The following is a 10,967-nucleotide window of genomic DNA, read 5'->3' as shown; positions in this document are numbered from 1 at the left end:
TTTTTCTACCTTCTAAAGTATATTTTAATAGAAAATGACTATTTAATAGATATTTAATACAATTTTAATTTAATACAATCAATATCAAGGAGATGAATTTAAGGAAATATAGCTATTACTGGAAAGGGCAAATAAACAATTTTATTCAGTTAAGAACAAAAAGTTGCTTAATGTAAAAAGAAAATAATTAAACCAACAGAGATGTAAAAATAATAGCTGAATCTAAGTGTCAGTGAAAGTGAAAGATGAACTTAGAAATGTTTGAACACATTCCAGAAGAATTCAAGGGAAACATTTATATGGACAAAAACATAGCAGTTTTACCTGAATTTAATTTAAGAAAATTACACTAGAAAAATACAATTTATTGGATAAACACCACACAGGATGAATACATATCGTCTATAGAACATAGATTGACAAACTATGATTCTTCAATAAAATCTGGCTCAGTGATTTTTTTTTTGCAACTAAAGTTTTATAAGAACACATACCACACCCATTCATTCACACATTACTGAACTGAGTAGTTTTCAGAGACTGTGTAGACACAAAGCTTGAAATATTTACTATCAAACCCTTTACATGAAAAAAAGTTTGATGTCCCTTGGTCTTGGATCTTGGTAGGAAAAAATCATTTGGATTTAAGTAAATATTAATGTAATTGTGGATAGGAAAGCAAACCATATAGAGGGGTGAAGGAAGCCAAGTTGTTTCCTGTGGCAAGAATATATTTTGGCTGGAACCACTTACAAGAGCATTTAGTGTGTGATTTAATCTGTATATGAAAGGATTTGGGAATGAGGAGCATTGCAGGTGCTGAAGAGAGTAAGGAATTGTGGAGGCTGAAATAAAAATAATGAGAATCAGGATATGTCAGTAAATAAGAGAGAAAAATAACACAAATAGAAAATTTTGAAAATTCATGCTATTACCCTTGAGGGATGTGTGTGTGTGTGTGTGTGTGTGTCTGAGAGAGAGAGAGAGAGAGAGAGAGAGAGAGAGAGAGAGAGAGAGAGAGAGAGAGAGAGAGAGAGAGAGAGAGAGAGAGAGAGAGAGAGAATGAAGTTCAGAGAGGTTGTCAAAGAAATCACAGGCAGCCATTTGACGCCTGTTCCTCATAGGTCAACCAATGAAGGACTTGTCTAAGGCCTTTAGAATGTGCTGGGTCCTCTGTGGCTCCTCAGAAATCTGCAGGCCACTGATAAAGAAGTGTCCCATAAGGGGACTCAGAGTCCTATAAGAAATAGGGGATTGTGAATCAACCTTTGCTACTGTTGAAGGAGTCCTCAAAAATCTGCATGAAGGGAAGAGGACATCTGGGTAGCTCTGTGGAGTTTAGAGGCAAAAAGCTCTTCTGAAATGGCCTTGTAAATTTTGAAGAGTGAGATGGAATAACATTTCGGCAGTTATTAAGATTAAAGGAAGAAAATGAAACAGTAGCTGGAAAGTGTCAGGGGTCCGAGGTTGCTTTCTAAAAGATGGGTGCTATGGCTAAAAAAAAAAAGCCTGTTCATCACTCAGAGATATTGGCAGGAACAGCATTCTTTGTGATAGGACTTGACCTGTGGGCCAGCTGCTTCCCTTTTTTTCCCCACAACCAGATTTTTCTTAGTTGTGTTTTAAAAAACTAAAAGACTCACCAGTTCTCCTGAAAACCACTCTAAATGTTGCCTCCGTTGTGCCTGTGGCTATTTCATTCCAGGGTAATAAGAGTGACCAGAATAAAAACACACCCTGGCTTTTCTCAGTAGCAAAATGCGCAGTGTGATTGAATGAGCACAGAAGAAAAGAGTGGAAAGAAAAAGTGCAACAAAAGACAGTTATTAAAGGCTTCGTCCAACTCTGGTGTCTGCGAACCTGGGGCAGCTGAGGTCTGTACTCTACTCTCCAGGGGAACAGGAGAGGTTGGGGCAGACATTCTCTGTAGTATTACAAAACTGAAGGAGCAGAGAGAATCTGCTCAGTTTCAAACTTGTGGGACTTTGAAAGGAAGTGGAGATCTCTTTATCTACTTGCCAGCCTCTACAGACTTTGCAACCTCAGTCTTGAAGAAGTAAGTGACTTACCCCTTTACGGGTCCTTTTCATTGTCTCTCAAAATAGAGTGATAAATATGGAGCCTGGTTCCTCAAAGCAGTCGAGCTTCTGCCAACAAAAATCTTATTAAGAAAAAAATTTGACTCTAGCAGATAATCAACACAGGGAGCCTAGGTTTGGCCAATTTTCTTTCTCTAAAGAGCACTTTGGAAGGCACTGAAAAACCCAAGTATTGAGGCCTCACTTGCCTAAAGGGAATGGAAGAGAATGTCTGCTTTTTGGCTTTTTTCAAGATCCTAAGTACTTCTGTAAGAGCCTGCTGAGTGACAACTCTGCCAATGCTATTTCATGTGACACCTCCTAGTGAAACCAAGTAAAAGTGTATATGTAAAATACTGCTGGTTGGATTATGATTATGATTACTGATTATGAGCCTGGATTCTATAGTCGAAATTCTCAGCTCAGAATCCCAGCTCCTCCAGTTTCACTTGTGTGGCTTTTTATGAATGGATCACCCTCTCCTGGAAAGTGTAGAAAAAAATCACCAATTCTTCCTTAGGTTACAAACTAGACAAAATAATGAGCATAACATAGTAAATCACAATTACTGGCACACAGTAATTGCAAGTGCTTACTGTTAGTATTATATTTTAATAGTCAAGATGACTCATGGAATGATGTGAAAAGGAGCTTATGGAAGGACCGACTGCAAGTGAAATCAGGGGTCAATACAAACTAAAGTACCAGAACAAATTAGTACCACTTTCAGGGAGTCAGATATAGACAATTAAAGTCAATCATCCATTGCTTCACTCCACCTGATATTCTAATCTCTATATTCCTCCAAACCCTGTGGGAAATAATGACATGAAATTACAATGTTTCTCTCCTGATTACCAATATTCTGAAAGCCAACAAGGGAAAAATGTCCCCAAGAGGTGAACTTCAAAATAGAACTTGTCTGGAGAGCTGTAGACCTATTTCAGGGGCAATACCCCAATAAGGTGGGCTCTTGAACCCACGGAAACAGCTGGCCTTGAATTACCTACGAGAACAAATTTGGAGAGTTTGAGCAGCACACTCAGTGCTGGGTTTAGACCAAATCTCAGTAAACATTGGAGGCATGAATGAGGTACTCTAATGTCATCAGCAAACTTAGTGAGTTAGCAGGCAGAAAAAGGAGGATCTTGAGAGAGACAATCACCCTCAAACATACTTCTTGGTCAGCTCAGAACTGAACTCTCCCATGCCACAAAGAAATAAAACAATAAAGATCACAAGCCCTGGCTAGACTGGTTAACAACACCTCCCAAGAAATCATCCAAATCAACCAAGCACAGCTTTTTTGTTTTCAATGGCAGCTCTTTGACAAAGTCAAACATTGTTTTCAAGACAATGAAAAAATAAAACAATATTAGGAGTCCTCCCCAAATAAAATTATATGGCTCACTCACTAGATTTAGGAAACATCTTTCTTCCTGCTGTGTTGCCCTTTAATAAAATCTAATACTAATATGGGGTTAATGTGACAGTCCCGAGTACATAGATGAAGTTATAAAGGAAATAAGCTTTTATTACTTTTCCAAAGACAAAACAATAACTTAGAATAACAAAATGATGTTAGGTTTTTCACTATTTTTCTTTCTTACATTCTCTCTTTTTCTGTATCACAGGAACATTTCTTTAAGGACATTAAAAACCCATTTATGAGTTAACAAACAAAGATAAATAGCATATGTTTTGTGACAACATTTTCTAGAGGCAGGAAAAAACTATTTTTGATCTTCATTGGATAGGTAAACCCATACTTCTTATTTTTCAAATATCCCTATTTTTATAATTAGTTTATTTAAGCACCATGGTTACAAAATTGATCATGATTGAGTTTCAGTCATAGATTGTACATCACCCTTTACCAGTGCACATTTCCCACCACAAATGTCCACAGTTTTCTACCCATCCAGTTCTCTCTCTCTCTCTCTCTCTCTCTCTCTCTCTCTCTCTCTCTCTCTCTTCCTTTTTAAAACTATGGTTTGCACTATTGCTAATTAAGTGGTACCATGCATATGATTGTATTCCCTTTCAGCACCTATTTCATGTCCGAAGTGATAAGTACCAACTATCATTGTCATAGTGGACCCTTTTCTACCTGAACTGCACTCACTGCTATTTGTGGCAAGCTTCCTATCATGACCAGTCTTCCTGGACCTCATCTCTCTTATCTCTGAATATTATTACCATATTATATATATTTTTATCCCACAAATGAGGGATATTATTCTTTTTTTTTTTTTTTTTTTTTTGGTTTTTGGGTCACACCTGGCAGTGCTCAGGGGTTATTCCTGGCTCCAGGCTCAGAAATTGCTCCTGGCAGGCACAGGGGACCATATGGGGCGCCGGGATTCGAACCGATGACCTCCTGCATGAAAGGCAAACGCCTTACCTCCATGCTATCTCTCCGGCCCCTGAGGGATATTATTCTATGTCTATCCTTTTCCCTCTGACTCATTTTACTCAGCATCATATCCATACATGTATTAGTAAACTTTATGATTCATTTTTTCTAACAGCTGCAGAATATACCATTGTGTAGATATACCACAGTTTCTTTAGCCACTCATCTGTTCTCAGGCACTTGGGTTATTACTTGGGTTATTATTGTCACTTGTGTTGTGACAAACATAGGAATGCAGAGGGCTTTTCTGCATGGTGTTTTTGGGTTCCTAGGGTATATATCTAGGAGTGATAATGCTGGTAATGAACTTTCACGTGAAAGTTAGTTTCTATTTTTTAGGATAATATATACAATATTTTCTCAAAAGGCTGGACCAGCCTACATTCCCAGGAACAATGAATAAAGTTTCTTTCTCCCCACACCCATGCCAGCATGGCTTGTTCTTGTTCACTGTGATGTGTACTAGTCTCTGTGCTGTGAGAGGATATCTCATTATTGTTTTGATTTGCATCTCCCTGCTGATTACTGATGTGGAGAATTTTTTCACTTGCCTTTTTGCCATCTATATTTCTTCTGTAAGAAAATCATTGCTGGGGTTAGGAAAATGGGGGACGTTGGTGGTGGGAATGTTGCACTGGTGAAGGAGGGTGTTCTGTTTATGACTGAAACCCAAAATACAATCATGCTTGTAATCATGGTGCTTAAATAAAGATTTTATAAAAATAAATAAATAAATAAATAAAAATAAACTATAGAAAAAATCATTTTTCTTGCTTAACTATTAATAAAATTTATTGAAATAATACCTAAACACAAACTTAACAAAGTATGTTTTTCTTGCTCAAAGCCTTATATATCTTAGAAATTAACCCCTTATCTGATGAGAAATACCCCTATTAGTTAACAAATGCATTGGCTCACTTTATAGCCAATTGGCCACCAACTTTTTTGATCTATTATCTTCTTATATGTCTCAAATCTGGAATGTCTTTTCCCCCATCCTTTCAAATCTCTTTAATTCATTATTTGTGGTATCTCTGAGACCTATCCCCAACCCTCAAACTTCCTCAGATTCACACCAGAAGTCTTTACAAACACATATTTCTGATCACTGTATATCAGTTTTATATCTAGTTTCTGATCTTTCTTACTTATAAACCATCAATAATTTCTTGCCACAGAAAATTTCATGTCACTTACACACTCTTTTGTATATCCTGCTTATGTTCTCCTCTACTGTCTCTTTACTCTTTCCCACCCATTCCATCTCCTCCAACACACACACACACGCGCGCACGCACACACACACACACACACACACACACACACACACGAACTCACATGCAATTAGCATGGCCTTTATATTCTGCTGCTTGATGTCCACAGTTCTAGAAAATGTGACCCTAAATCCTACCATACTCGTAGACTCTAACATATTCTGGATTTAAATTAACCTCTTTTTAGTTATTACATTTAGTAAATACTTTGTTATGTTTGTGTTTCAGGTATCAATAAATTTTATGAATAGTAACATTTTGTCCTATAAGATAAGTACCATTATTTTCTTCATTTAAGATGTGGAAATTTCGGGGCAAGAGTGGTAGAACAGTGGTCGGGCATTTGCCTTGTATGAGGCCAACCCAGGACAGACTTGGGTTCAATCCCCAGCATTCCATATAGTCCCCAAGCCAGGAATAATTTCTGAGCACAGAGACAGGAGTAACACCTGAGTGCTGCTGGGAGTGCACCCTAATAAATACCCCCCAAAAATAAAATGTGGAAATTTTAACTCAGATCTGTTAAGAAACTTGTTCAATGTCACAGAGTCAGTACATTGGTGGAGGTAGGGAGCAAAGTGTAAACCCAGAGAATTCAGCTCCAGAAACTGTGGCTTCACCATAATGCTTCTTTTCTTGCCATCTCCTCTGCAAATCCCTCTCTGCCAACCTCAAAGGTTCATCTCCTCCTCTCATGTATCTACTGAAAAGTTTTATTATATGATAACCATCACTACGTTTCTCATTTTAGACCATACATTATTAGAAGGCAGATACTATAATTCATCATGGTATCCCAGCACAGGTGCTCAATACCTGTTTGATGAATGATCCAATAAGGATGACAGATAGCCTTATTACCTGTTGGTCAAAGGACAAATTTAAAGATTACAGAACCTAAGTATTACTTGGTTCTTTTAGCATTTCATATTTCCAGTGAACACAATATCTAAGTCATCTCAGTTTTAAGGAAAACTTCCCTTTCCAGAGCTCCCTTCCATTTTCAGTAGTTTGGGTATTTAGGTTTTACCATTTTTTATTTCCATTCAATGCTTTTGAGACAGCTTGGACCCTGGGTCCAATCAATTTTTTTCTCAGTTTGTAGGAAGACATAAAAATATGAAGCAGAGCAAGATGGTTCATGTTCTATAGTTCTATAAAAGGAAAAACAGGAAGGAGCCCCTTCTAGAAGCTATAAATACAAATTATTTAAAAGAAGAAAGAAAAAAAGGAAGAAGAAAATAAAGTAAAATAAATAAATAATTTGGGGCAGATATGGCTAGTTTTGGGGGTATTTGTTTGTTTTTTTCATAGATGCAGTAAATATTTGGAAAATTAGAAAAGAAATTCCTTTGGCCTAAGAGATACAGAGTGACTAAGGAGTTTTAAAGAAATTTGTGCTAATTTGTGACACACTGAGAATGATTCAGCATATTAAGTTCACATGCCTGAAGCACAAAATAAGTCGAAGCCAGAAGTGTACAAAGAAAAGGAGTGAGTTTTGGATTGGGTGAAGATGAAAACATATAATAAAGGTCCAGGAGGGACTCAAGTAGTAGAACCTTGCATGTGTGAGATTCTGAGATTAAACCCCAGCACACCCACCCACCCCAATCTCGCTGGGTGTGATTTCAAGTGATATCACCACTTATACCACCAGTATTGCAATAAAAGCAACAATAAAAATACAAATTCTGGCATATAGAAGTCTTAAAAGTCAATACTTTTCATATTTTTATATATCTACAAACTCAAACAGTCAGGTTGCAGTAATAGAAATTTCAGCAAGTGTGTATAACTTGCTTTTATATCTGCTCTTTTTCAAATACATGAGCTTTATTTTACTCATCTGTCTTTTAGTTGGGGGAAGTCAAGATGACAGCCTACACAATTCTCTTTGATCTGTCATTTAAATTTCCATTCTCATCCCATAATCTGTTAATCTTTCCAGTATCTCAGTGCAAGGCTGAATTAAATTCCCATCCCCAATTCTAACATGAAAGACATTTCTTTGTGAGTGGCTCAATATAATGTTCTTCTAAATGACATTTAAAATGTTCAGCTCAGTAATAGAATGATAAAGAAGGGCACCCGGTGTTAGTACACATCAGTATAAAGAACATTTTTTTATTAGTCAGAAGCCAAAAAGATAGAACAAGATAATTAAAAAAGAAAAAGTTTATTCCTGCTAGACTGCCATGGGAGTATTATGACTCAAAATATAATAGTCACTGATTTCCTATAGGAATCTAACTTCTTAAAAAGACATCAGACATCAAAGTCTGAGTCATGCCACATTAACCATCAATGGCCAGAGAAAAGTTTGAAAGCCATTGGAAAAGTTAAATATTAGACTTTCGCTGAAACATTTCAACATTTCAAGAAGGAGGTATTACAGTTGTCACACTGACTTGTGTGCACTCTTTACAGGCTTCCAGGCTGATCTTTGTGCCCCTCCTCCTGTTGCTATGGTGACCCAAAAAAATTCTCTCCTGAGATTCATTTCTCTCAGATACAATACATCAGGTCCAGCAAGCAGACAGGCTAGCAAATAACACATTATTCCTAAACATTCTCACCCTCTCCAGATAGCCACAAAGAGTGATTCCTTCATATATCTCACCCATTTTTCCTCATTTTCAAAACAGAATTCTATTCAATTTGGGGGGAGAGTGTTTATAGCACACTTGTGTGTTTCTTTTGTCTTAGCCAAAAAGTGAATCTCTATAAAAGGCAAAGACTATGACACTGAAATTTTAGGAATAAACTATCTAAACATATTACTTCATACCCTTTAGAGCCACTCATAATATCTAAGTGATATCAATAGAGTAACAAAAATTGAAGATCTTTATCTGTCGAACCTCCATATTGGATTCTTGCCTCTGATACTGAGTTGTTACTATAAGGGCTTTGCGAGATGGTTGAGCAGACTGAGAGGATGTGGGGAAATGGTCTCCTAGAGAACAATTGGTTAATAGAAAAGAGTATACATAATTTGAGGGAGAGAATTCATATTTTTGCTACTAGAGATACAAGACCTGAAGTCTCAAGTGCTTGGGACACTCTTCACTCATATACATTAAATATGTTTTGTTCCTGTTAGAAATATTTCTCAAAGTAGATCAATATGACAGTGTTTTGCTGTAATTATAGGGGTGGAGGGGATAAAATATTGCTATATTCCTTAAAAATCAAAATTCATTTTACCTCAAAGTGTCAGTTTGACCCTAAAACTAATGCAAGACCCATACTAAATTAGGGTGAGTTTTTCTATATGGAGGTTACTGGAAAAAATAATCATATAAAGTGAACTTTGTTCTCTGCTCGTCAGTGATGTCCAATTACAACCCTATGAAGGTTTCTCAATTTTTTCATATGGAACAAAGGGATAATAACTTGTACAAAGCTACACAATCAAGTAGGCTTGGTAGTACTAAAGGTAAAATACTAGATTACTATCTAGGCTAAGTATCTCCAGGTTACACTTTTTCTGTCGGTCCCCAATGCATTTGAAAGAAATAGGCCTTGTCTGGAGACTTTCTGTCTTCAAATATCATAGCATTGTCCTCTGCCTTTTAAAACTCTGTCCCTTTCACTTTATTTCTCTCAGTCTCAGTCTTCACACAAAACATGCATCTGCACCTGAACACACACACACACACACAAACACGCACTCACTGGTGCTTGTAGACATTAACATCAATGACAGTGTTAGAGCAAGACATTACTTTTTATAGACTGTGTGCTTCAGTTCAAAATTGAAACTCTTAGGAGCCACAGACTACAAGCTAACAGCCACAACCACAGCTACCATGATCAGAGAGGAATGACTCTGAAAGAAGTAGTCAAATCAAATGGTTAAAACTGTCCTGTCTACTTCTCATTACTGTGCCCTGGTTTATCCCAAAGCAGGAAAAGAATAATAAACTGTTTGCCCCCTGAGAAGTATCCAAACAGAATTTAGGTTTGGCACATCAGAATGCAAAGATCTGAGTAAACAGATTTTTTAATGTAATGAGGGAGGTTCAAGAGAAAACATAAGAGCAACAGGCCATTAAGCCTATATAGAAGTAGCATTTGGGGGTCTACCCCTCCCTAAATCTGGGCCCTTAGTTAAAGCCAAAGCCCTGCTGTGTTCTCCTTATTTTTTCTATCTCCTACAGGTTGAAACTGAGTTTGTTATTTTGAGGGTCAGCATGAGACCATTTTCTTCAATGATTTTTGAATACTATTAACCTTTTAAAATAAAAGTGTCTATCTTTTATTAGGAGTTAATGTACATATATGTGTGTATTATATCTATTCCCATATATGTGTTTATATATATGAGTTTCTGACATAGAAATTCCATTAAAATTCTTAAATGTGGAAAAGATTATATTTTGGATTAGCAATCTGGACTATAGATGATTCCAATTTTGTTGGCAGCATCCAAGGCATCATTGCCAGGAGCCAGCCAAACATATATGCCTTTTTCTCTCCATCAGGTCTAATCAAGGTATTGACCTTGACTACACTAATGTCATAGAGCTTTTTCATGCCCTGCTTAATCTGATATTTGTTGGCTTTGACATACAATAAACATGATAATAAAACACAAATGTGTTGCTGTCTTCTATTTTCTTCATGGCTGATTCAGTGGTCAGAGGGAGCCTGATGACATAATGGCCAAACTTGTTTCTCCTGGGGATGCTCTTCCAAGGATTTTTGAGAGCCTTCTCAACCACAAAGTTTTAGGTTTTTGGAAGGTGATATAGATAGATAGATAGATAGATAGATAGATAGATAGATAGATAGATAGATAGATAGATAGATAGATAGATAGATAGATAGATAGATAGATGATAGATCTTTTTTGTGACTGTAGACACCTTATAGCACCACTTTCTTGTTCTTCAAGGCTTTGGCTTTGGCTTCAGTTTTGGGATGTACAATGGCATCCTTCTTGGCCTTCAATGCCATCTTTGTATAAAGGACACCAATTGAATTTTTATTTGTTACCAGTTTTCATAAGACTTGGGTGAAAATATTTACCTTAAAGGCAACTAACTTATGGAAGGGCATAGAGCTGAGTTCTGTAACAAGGGACACCTGTTTTAGACATGACTTTGTATCAAGCAATACTTGTTTTAGACATCAAAAGGATTAACAATATTTATACAACTCACCAAAGGATAGCTTGGGGTGTATAGC

At 36.8% G+C, this 10,967-nt stretch overlaps 1 pseudogene; it reads right to left on the bottom strand.

Annotated features, from left to right (window-relative positions):
• Window positions 1-10,161: 10,161 nt before the first annotated feature.
• LOC126022078 (60S ribosomal protein L23a-like) lies at window positions 10,162-10,736 on the bottom strand (annotated as a pseudogene).
• Window positions 10,737-10,967: the final 231 nt, after the last annotated feature.

Source organism: Suncus etruscus, chromosome 11 (assembly GCF_024139225.1).
Source record: "Suncus etruscus isolate mSunEtr1 chromosome 11, mSunEtr1.pri.cur, whole genome shotgun sequence".
Lineage (NCBI taxonomy): Eukaryota > Metazoa > Chordata > Mammalia > Eulipotyphla > Soricidae > Suncus > Suncus etruscus.
Note: the sequence above shows the minus strand (reverse complement) of the source record. Positions and strands in the feature narration are given on the sequence as shown.